The sequence below is a fragment of the Pseudophryne corroboree genome, chromosome 1 (genome assembly GCF_028390025.1).
Source record: "Pseudophryne corroboree isolate aPseCor3 chromosome 1, aPseCor3.hap2, whole genome shotgun sequence".
Lineage (NCBI taxonomy): Eukaryota > Metazoa > Chordata > Amphibia > Anura > Myobatrachidae > Pseudophryne > Pseudophryne corroboree.
This window is the reverse complement of record NC_086444.1, coordinates 729,721,677-729,733,188: the sequence shown is the minus strand read 5'-3', so window position 1 is coordinate 729,733,188 and position 11,512 is coordinate 729,721,677. Positions and strand designations below refer to the sequence as shown.

Here is an 11,512-nt window from a genome sequence, read left to right as displayed (position 1 = left end):
TATGAAATGCAAACTATTAGGATTTGAAATGAAAGCAAGCTGGAAATGGGCTGACAACTTCAGCAAGGCACAATACAGCCATCAGAACATGTTATACCCAGCAATACAAACTACTACGATATGAAGGAAGATAGTTATGTAAAACGAATACAAAAGATATTTACTTGTGCACTGAAGCCAACATCTAGTCCGGCAGCTTCGGAAACACAATAGTTTGCAGCACTGGATCCTGATGCTCGCTTTTAATGTCACCCACAGAGCGGTCCTTTGTGTTTGAAGACATTTGCTTCCTCTTGCAAATTTGCTAATGGATGAAGCACACCATTTTCTTTCAGGTACCCAAAAACCTCAACATTCAAAAGAGTAGCTGCCCTAGTGAGAAGTGGAAACAATACTAGTAAGTAAAGTCTGTAAACAATATAAAACGGACCATTTCAAATGCAAAACACCCTACAGGAAGTCAACAAATCACATGATGCCATAATGGAAGGCACCTTATAGAACTGGATATACTTAAAACTTGGACCATTAAGGTGCCTTGAAAAGCAAGTTTGAGGACCTTTGTATTAGGATATTAGGAAAAAGCAAGCTGCATATGGGAGAGAGAAAACTTTAGGTAGACACCATACAGAACAATGCCACGACATACGGCACAACACCACATAGTTTTAGAAACGCATTACATTCTGAAATAGAACAGTTAGGATATTAAGAGCAAGCTGATTAGACTCAAAATGTTACGAAAGCACCATACAGCACACTGTCACACCATACAACACAATACCACAGTTTTAGAGACAATACATTCTGAAATTGAAATGGTTAGGATATTAAGAGCAAGTTGGATATTTGACTCAATGTTGGGGGAAAAAAAAAACCATGCAGCACAATGTCACACCAAAAGGCCCCACGCAACATAGTTTTAAAGACGCAATACATTCTGAAAAGCAAACGGTTAGGATATTAAGAGCAACCTGGATATTTGACTCAATGTTAGGAAAGCATCATACGGCACAACACCACATAGTTTTAGAAACACATTACATTATGAAAAGCAGTTAGGATGTTAGGAGCAAGCTGGATATTTGACTCAAAATGTTAGGAAAAAACCATACAACACAATACCACAGTTTTAGAAACACAATACATTTTGAAATATAAACTGTTAGGATATTAAGAGCAAGCTGGATAATTGACTTCAAATGTTAGGAAAGTACCATACAGCACAATGTCATACCATACGGCACTCCGCCAGTTTTTAAGACGCATTATATAAACTGTTAGGATATTAAGAGCACCCTGGATATTTGACTCAAAGTTATGAAAGCACCATATAGCACAATGTTACATAGTTTGAGAGACTCATTACATTCTGAAAAGCAAACTGTTAGGATGATAGGAGCACGCTGGATATTTGACTCAAAATGTTAGGAAAAACCCATACAGCACAATGTTACATCAAAAGGCACAATGCAACATAGTTTTAAAGATGCAATACATTCTGAAAAGCAAACTGTTAGGATATTAAGAGCAAGCTGGATATTTGACTCAAAATGTTAAGCAAGCACCATACAGCACAATGTTACATAGTTTAGAGACCCATTACATTCTGAAAAGCAAACAGTTGGGATATAAAGTAAGAGCAACCTGGATATTTGATTCAAAATGTTAGGAAACTAACATACAGTACAATGTCACACCATAAGGCACCACACAACATAGTTTTAAAGATGCAATACATTCTGAAAAGCAAACTGTTAGGATATTAAGAGCAACCTGGATATTTGACTCAAAATGTTAGGAAAGCACAATAAAGCACAATGTTACATAGTTTTAGAGACCCATTACATTCTGAAAAGCAAACAGTTGGGATATAAAGTAAGAGCAACCTGGATATTTGATTGAAAATGTTAGGAAAGCACAATACAGCACAATGTTACATAGTTTTAGAGACCCATTACATTCTGAAAAGCAAACAGTTGGGATATAAAGTAAGAGCAACCTGGATATTTGATTCAAAATGTTAGGAAAAAAACATACAGCACAATGTTACATAGTTTTATAGACCCATTACATTCTGAAAAGCAAACAGTTGGGATATAAAGTAAGAGCAACCTGGATATTTGATTCAAAACGTTAGGAAAAAAAACATACAGTACAAAGTCACACCATAAGGCACCACGCAACATAGTTTTAAAGATGCAATACATTCTGAAAAGCAAACTGTTAGGATATTAAGAGCAAGCTGGATATTTGACTCAAAATGTTAAGCAAGCACCATACAGCACAATGTTACATAGTTTAGAGACCCATTACATTCTGAAAAGCAAACAGTTGGGATATAAAGTAAGAGCAACCTGGATATTTGATTCAAAACGTTAGGAAAAAAAACATACAGTACAAAGTCACACCATAAGGCACCACGCAACATAGTTTTAAAGATGCAATACATTCTGAAAAGCAAACTGTTAGGATATTAAGAGCAAGCTGGATATTTGACTCAAAATGTTAAGCAAGCACCATACAGCACAATGTTACATAGTTTAGAGACCCATTACATTCTGAAAAGCAAACAGTTGGGATATAAAGTAAGAGCAACCTGGATATTTGATTCAAAATGTTAGGAAAAAACCATACAGCACAATGTTACATAGTTTTATAGACCCATTACATTCTGAAAAGCAAACAGTTGGGATATAAAGTAAGAGCAACCTGGATATTTGATTCAAAATGTTAGGAAAAAACCATACAGCACAATGTTACATAGTTTTATAGACCCATTACATTCTGAAAAGCAAACAGTTGGGATATAAAGTAAGAGCAACCTGGATATTTGATTCAAAATGTTAGGAAAATAACAGTACAATGTCACACCATAAGGCACTACACAACATAGTTTTAAAGATGCAATACATTCTGAAAAGCAAACAGTTGGGATATAAAGTAAGAGCAACCTGGATATTTGACTCAAAAGGTTAGGAAAGCACAATGTTACATAGTTTTAGAGACCCATTACATTCTGAAAAGCAAACAGTTGGGATATAAAGTAAGAGCAACCTGGATATTTGATTCAAAATGTTAGGAAAATAACACAGTACAATGTCACACCATAAGGCACTACACAACATAGTTTTAAAGATGCAATACATTCTGAAAAGCAAACAGTTGGGATATAAAGTAAGAGCAACCTGGATATTTGACTCAAAAGGTTAGGAAAGCACAATGTTACATAGTTTTAGAGACCCATTACATTCTGAAAAGCAAACAGTTGGGATATAAAGTAAGAGCAACCTGGATATTTGATTCAAAATGTTACGAAAAAACCATACAGTACAATGTCACACCATATGGCACTACACAACATAGTTTTAAAGATGCAATACATTCTGAAAAGCAAACTGTTAGGATATTAAGTAAGAGCAACTTGGATATTTGACTCAAAAGGTTAGTAAAGCACAATACAGCACATTGTTACATAGTTTTAAAGACCCATTACATTCTGAAAAGCACACAGTTGGGATATAAAGTGAGCGCAACCTGGATATTTGATTCAAAAGGTTAGGAAAGCACAATACAGCATAATGTTACATAGTTTGAGAGACTCATTACATTCTGAAAAGCAAACCGTTAGGATGCTAGGAGCTAGCTGGATAGTTGACTCAAAATGTTAGGGAAAAAACCATACAGCACAATACAATACCACATAGTTTTAGAAACACAACACATTCTGAAATTGAAATGGTTAGGATATTAAGTAAGAAAAACCTGGATATTTGACTTAAAATGTTAGGGAAAAAAACCATACAGCACAATGTTACATAGTTTAGAGACCCATTGCATTCTGAAAAGCAAACAGTTGGGATATTAAGTAAGAGCAACCTGGATATTTGACTCAAAATGTTAGGAAAAAACCATACAGTACAATGTCACACCATAAGGCACCACACAACATAGTTTTAAAGATGCAATACATTCTGTAAAGCAAACTGTTAGGATATTAAGAGCAAGCTGGATATTTGACTCAAAATGTTTGGAAAGCACCATACGGCACAACGCCACATAGTTAGAGACTTATTACAATCTGAAATGGAAACGATTAGGATTTTAAAGGAAAGCCGGCTGACAATGTCAGGAAGGCACCATATAGCACAATGTCATGCCGCACGGTACCATATGGCACAGCATAATGCTATACTAACTGTGCCGGCAAGCGTGCCCTAACGGCGCAAGTGACAATTAAGTCTAACGGTTGTATGGATGCTGAATACTGGTTTAAACCAGATATTCAAACAATTAGGATATTAAGAAAAAGCAAGCTGGATATGGGACGGACGTTAGGAAGGCACCATATAGCACAATGCCATGCCGCACGGCACAATACGGCACAGCATGATGCTATACTAACTGTGCCGGCAAGCGTACCCTAACGGCGCAAGTGACAATTAAGTCTAACGGTTGTATGGATGCTGAATACTGGTTTAAACCAGATATTCAAACTATTAGGATATTAAGAAAAAGCAAGCTGGATATGGGACTGAAAATGGTACAAAGGCACCATACAGCACTGCATAGTTTTAGAGACGCATTATATTATGAAATGCAAACTATTAGGATTTGAAATGAAAGCAAGCTGGAAATGGGCTGACAACTTCAGCAAGGCACAATACAGCCATCAGAACATGTTATACCCAGCAATACAAACTATTACGATATGAAAGGAAGATAGTTATGTAAAACGAATACAAAAGATATTTACCTGTGCACTGAAGCCAACAAACATCTAGTCCGGCAGCTTCGGAAACACAATAGTTTGCAGCACTGGATCCTGATGCTCGCTTTTAATGTCACCCACAGAGCTGTCCTTCGTGTTTGAAGACATTTGCTTCCTCTTGCAAATTTGCTAATGGATGAAGCACACCATTTTCTTTCAGGTACCCAAAAACCTCAACATTCAAAAGAGTAGCTGCCCTAGTGAGAAGTGGAAACAATACTAGTAAGTAAAGTCTGTAAACAATATAAAACGGACCATTTCAAATGCAAAACACCCTACAGGAAGTCAACAAATCACATGATGCCATAATGGAAGGCACCTTATAGAACTGGATATACTTAAAACTTGGACCATTAAGGTGCCTTGAAAAGCAAGTTTGAGGAACTTTGTATTAGGATATTAGGAAAAAGCAAGCTGCATATGGGAGAGAGAAAACTTTAGGTAGACACCATACAGAACAATGCCACGACATACGGCACAACACCACATAGTTTTAGAAACGCATTACATTCGGAAATAGAACAGTTAGGATATTAAGAGCAAGCTGAATATTAGACTCAAAATGTTACGAAAGCACCATACAGCACACTGTCACACCATACAACACAATACCACAGTTTTAGAGACACAATACATTCTGAAATTGAAATGGTTAGGATATTAAGAGCAAGTTGGATATTTGACTCAATGTTGGGGGGGAAAAAACCCATGCAGCACAATGTCACACCAAAAGGCACAACATAGTTTTAAGACGCAATACATTCTGAAAAGCAAACGGTTAGGATATTAAGAGCAACCTGGATATTTGACTCAATGTTAGGAAAGCATCATACGGCACAACACCACATAGTTTTAGAAACACATTACATTATGAAAAGCAGTTAGGATGTTAGGAGCAAGCTGGATATTTGACTCAAAATGTTAGGAAAAAACCATACAACAATACCACAGTTTTAGAAACACAATACATTTTGAAATATAAACTGTTAGGATATTAAGAGCAAGCTGGATAATTGACTTCAAATGTTAGGAAAGTACCATACAGCACAATGTCATACCATACGGCACTTCGCCAGTTTTTAAGACGCATTATATAAACGGTTAGGATATTAAGAGCACCCTGGATATTTGACTCAAAGTTATGAAAGCACCATATAGCACAATGTTACATAGTTTTAGAGACTCATTACATTCTGAAAAGCAAACTGTTAGGATGATAGGAGCACGCTGGATATTTGACTCAAAATGTTAGGAAAAACCCATACAGCACAATGTTACATCAAAAGGCACAATGCAACATAGTTTTAAAGATGCAATACATTCTGAAAAGCAAACTGTTAGGATATTAAGAGCAAGCTGGATATTTGACTCAAAATGTTAAGCAAGCACCATACAGCACAATGTTACATAGTTTTAGAGACCCATTACATTCTGAAAAGCAAACAGTTGGGATATAAAGTAAGAGCAACCTGGATATTTGATTCAAAATGTTAGGAAAATAACATACAGTACAATGTCACACCATAAGGCACCACACAACATAGTTTTAAAGATGCAATACATTCTGAAAAGCAAACTGTTAGGATATTAAGAGCAACCTGGATATTTGACTCAAAATGTAAGGAAAGCACAATACAGCACAATGTTACATAGTTTTAGAGACCCATTACATTCTGAAAAGCAAACAGTTGGGATATTAAGTAAGAGCAACCTGGATATTTGACTCAAAAGGTTAGGAAAGTATAATGTTACATAGTTTTAGAGACCCATTACATTCTGAAAAGCAAACAGTTGGGATATAAAGTAAGAGCAACTTGGATATTTGACTCAAAGGGTTAGGAAAGCACAATACAGCACAATGTTACATAGTTTTAGAGACCCATTACATTCTGAAAAGCAAACAGTTGGGATATAAAGTAAGAGCAACCTGGATATTTGATTGAAAATGTTAGGAAACCACAATACAGCACAATGTTACATAGTTTTAGAGACCCATTACATTCTGAAAAGCAAACTGTTAGGATATTAAGAGCAACCTGGATATTTGACTCAAAATGTTAGGAAAGCACCATACAGCACAATGTTACATAGTTTTATAGACCCATTACATTCTGAAAAGCAAACAGTTGGGATATAAAGTAAGAGCAACCTGGATATTTTAATCAAAATGTTAGGAAAAAACCATACAGTACAATGTCACACCATAAGGCACTACACAACATTGTTTTAAAGATGCAATACATTCTGAAAAGCAAACTGTTAGGATATTAAGTAAGAGCAACCTGGATATTTGACTCAAAAGGTTAGGAAAGTATAATGTTACATAGTTTTAGAGACCCATTACATTCTGAAAAGCAAACAGTTGGGATATAAAGTAAGAGCAACCTGGATATTTTAATCAAAATGTTAGGAAAAAACCATACAGTACAATGTCACACCATAAGGCACTACACAACATTGTTTTAAAGATGCAATACATTCTGAAAAGCAAACTGTTAGGATATTAAGTAAGAGCAACCTGGATATTTGACTCAAAAGGTTAGGAAAGTATAATGTTACATAGTTTTAGAGACCCATTACATTCTGAAAAGCAAACAGTTGGGATATAAAGTAAGAGCAACCTGGATATTTGATTCAAAATGTTAGGAAAAAACCATACAGTACAATGTCACACCATAAGGCACTACACAACATAGTTTTAAAGATGCAATACATTCTGAAAAGCAAACTGTTAGGATATTAAGAGCAACCTGGATATTTGACTCAAAGGGTTAGGAAAGCACAATACAGCACAATGTTACATAGTTTTAGAGACCCATTACATTCTGAAAAGCAAACAGTTGGGATATAAAGTAAGAGCAACTTGGATATTTGACTCAAAGGGTTAGGAAAGCACAATACAGCACAATGTTACATAGTTTTAGAGACCCATTACATTCTGAAAAGCAAACAGTTGGGATATAAAGTAAGAGCAACTTGGATATTTGACTCAAAGGGTTAGGAAAGCACAATACAGCACAATGTTACATAGTTTTAGAGACCCATTACATTCTGAAAAGCAAACAGTTGGGATGCTAGGAGCAAGCTGGATAGTTGACTCAAAATGTTAGGGAAAAAACCATACAGCATAATGTCACACCATACAACACAATACCACATAGTTTTAGAAACACAACACATTCTGAAATTGAAACGGTTAGGATATTAAGTAAGAAAAACCTGGATATTTGACTTAAAATGTTAGGGAAAAAAACCATACAGCACAATGTTACACCATAATACACAACATAGTTTTTGAAACACATTACATTCTGAAATAGAAACGGTTAGGATATTAAGAGCAAGCTGGATATTCGACTCAAAATGTTTGGAAAGCACCATACGGCACAACGCCACATAGTTAGAGACGCATTACAATCTGAAATGGAAACGATTAGGATTTTAAAGGAAAGCCAGCTGCAAATGGGGCTGACAATGTCAGGAAGGCACCATATAGCACAATGTCATGCCGCACGGTACCATACGGCACAACATGATGCTATACTAACTGTGCCGGCAAGCGTACCCTACCGGCGCAAGTGACAATTAAGTCTAACGGTTGTAGGGATGCTGAATACTGGTTTAACCCAGATATTCAAACAATTAGGATATTAAGAAAAAGCAAGCTGGATATGGGACGGACGTTAGGAAGGCACCATATAGCACAATGCCATGCCGCACGGCACAATACGGCACAGCATGATGCTATACTAACTGTGCCGGCAAGCGTACCCTAACGGCGCAAGTGACAATTAAGTCTAACGGTTGTATGGATGCTGAATACTGGTTTAAACCAGATATTCAAACTATTAGGATATTAAGAAAAAGCAAGCTGGATATGGGACTGAAAATGGTACAAAGGCACCATACAGCACTGCATAGTTTTAGAGACGCATTATATTATGAAATGCAAACTATTAGGATTTGAAATGAAAGCAAGCTGGAAATGGGCTGACAACTTCAGCAAGGCACAATACAGCCATCAGAACATGTTATACCCAGCAATACAAACTATTACGATATGAAAGGAAGATAGTTATGTAAAACGAATACAAAAGATATTTACCTGTGCACTGAAGCCAACAAACATCTAGTCCGGCAGCTTCGGAAACACAATAGTTTGCAGCACTGGATCCTGATGCTCGCTTTTAATGTCACCCACAGAGCTGTCCTTCGTGTTTGAAGACATTTGCTTCCTCTTGCAAATTTGCTAATGGATGAAGCACACCATTTTCTTTCAGATACCCAAAAACCTCAACATTCAAAAGAGTAGCTGCCCTAGTGAGAAGTGGAAACAATACTAGTAAGTAAAGTCTGTAAACAATATAAAACGGACCATTTCAAATGCAAAACACCCTACAGGAAGTCAACAAATCACATGATGCCATAATGGAAGGCACCTTATAGAACTGGATATACTTAAAACTTGGACCATTAAGGTGCCTTGAAAAGCAAGTTTGAGGAACTTTGTATTAGGATATTAGGAAAAAGCAAGTTGCATATGGGAGAGAGAAAACTTTAGGTAGACACCATACAGAACAATGCCACGACATACGGCACAACACCACATAGTTTTAGAAACGCATTACATTCGGAAATAGAACAGTTAGGATATTAAGAGCAAGCTGAATATTAGACTCAAAATGTTACGAAAGCACCATACAGCACACTGTCACACCATACAACACAATACCACAGTTTTAGAGACACAATACATTCTGAAATTGAAATGGTTAGGATATTAAGAGCAAGTTGGATATTTGACTCAATGTTGGGGGGGAAAAAACCCATGCAGCACAATGTCACACCAAAAGGCACAACACAACATAGTTTTAAGACGCAATACATTCTGAAAAGCAAACGGTTAGGATATTAAGAGCAACCTGGATATTTGACTCAATGTTAGGAAAGCATCATACGGCACAACACCACATAGTTTTAGAAACACATTACATTATGAAAAGCAGTTAGGATGTTAGGAGCAAGCTGGATATTTGATTCAAAATGTTAGGAAAAAACCATTCAACAATACCACAGTTTTAGAAACACAATACATTTTGAAATATAAACTGTTAGGATATTAAGAGCAAGCTGGATAATTGACTTCAAATGTTAGGAAAGTACCATACAGCACAATGTCATACCATACGGCACTCCGCCACTTTTTAAGACGCATTATATAAACGGTTAGGATATTAAGAGCACCCTGGATATTTGACTCAAAGTTATGAAAGCACCATATAGCACAATGTTACATAGTTTTAGAGACTCATTACATTCTGAAAAGCAAACTGTTAGGATGATAGGAGCACGCTGGATATTTGACTCAAAATGTTAGGAAAAACCCATACAGCACAATGTTACATCAAAAGGCACAATGCAACATAGTTTTAAAGATGCAATACATTCTGAAAAGCAAACTGTTAGGATATTAAGAGCAAGCTGGATATTTGACTCAAAATGTTAAGCAAGCACCATACAGCACAATGTTACATAGTTTTAGAGACCCATTACATTCTGAAAAGCAAACAGTTGGGATATAAAGTAAGAGCAACCTGGATATTTGATTCAAAATGTTAGGAAAATAACATACAGTACAATGTCACACCATAAGGCACCACACAACATAGTTTTAAAGATGCAATACATTCTGAAAAGCAAACTGTTAGGATATTAAGAGCAAGCTGGATATTTGACTCAAAATGTTAGGAAAAACCCATACAGCACAATGTTACATCAAAAGGCACAATGCAACATAGTTTTAAAGATGCAATACATTCTGAAAAGCAAACTGTTAGGATATTAAGAGCAAGCTGGATATTTGACTCAAAATGTTAAGCAAGCACCATACAGCACAATGTTACATAGTTTTAGAGACCCATTACATTCTGAAAAGCAAACAGTTGGGATATAAAGTAAGAGCAACCTGGATATTTGATTCAAAATGTTAGGAAAATAACATACAGTACAATGTCACACCATAAGGCACCACACAACATAGTTTTAAAGATGCAATACATTCTGAAAAGCAAACTGTTAGGATATTAAGAGCAAGCTGGATATTTGACTCAAAATGTTAGGAAAAACCCATACAGCACAATGTTACATCAAAAGGCACAATGCAACATAGTTTTAAAGATGCAATACATTCTGAAAAGCAAACTGTTAGGATATTAAGAGCAAGCTGGATATTTGACTCAAAATGTTAAGCAAGCACCATACAGCACAATGTTACATAGTTTTAGAGACCCATTACATTCTGAAAAGCAAACAGTTGGGATATAAAATAAGAGCAACCTGGATATTTGATTCAAAATGTTAGGAAAAATCCATACAGTACAATGTCACACCATAAGGCACTACACAACATTGTTTTAAAGATGCAATACATTCTGAAAAGCAAACTGTTAGGATATTAAGTAAGAGCAACCTGGATATTTGACTCAAAAGGTTAGGAAAGTATAATGTTACATAGTTTTAGAGACCCATTACATTCTGAAAAGCAAACAGTTGGGATATAAAGTAAGAGCAACTTGGATATTTGACTCAAAGGGTTAGGAAAGCACAATACAGCACAATGTTACATAGTTTTAGAGACCCATTACATTCTGAAAAGCAAACAGTTGGGATATAAAGTAAGAGCAACCTGGATATTTGATTGAAAATGTTAGGAAAGCACAATACAGCACAATGTTACATAGT

The 11,512-nt window shown here is 36.0% G+C and overlaps 1 long non-coding RNA gene across 1 annotated transcript; it reads right to left on the bottom strand.

Moving 5' to 3' along the window:
- Positions 1-266: 266 nt before the first annotated feature.
- LOC134939118 (uncharacterized) lies at positions 267-9,084 on the bottom strand. The gene is made up of 3 exons (XR_010181387.1): positions 8,877-9,084; positions 4,757-4,968; positions 267-372 (listed from the first exon to the last, which is right to left on the bottom strand). It is a non-coding gene; the product is annotated as an uncharacterized LOC134939118 (long non-coding RNA).
- Positions 9,085-11,512: the final 2,428 nt, after the last annotated feature.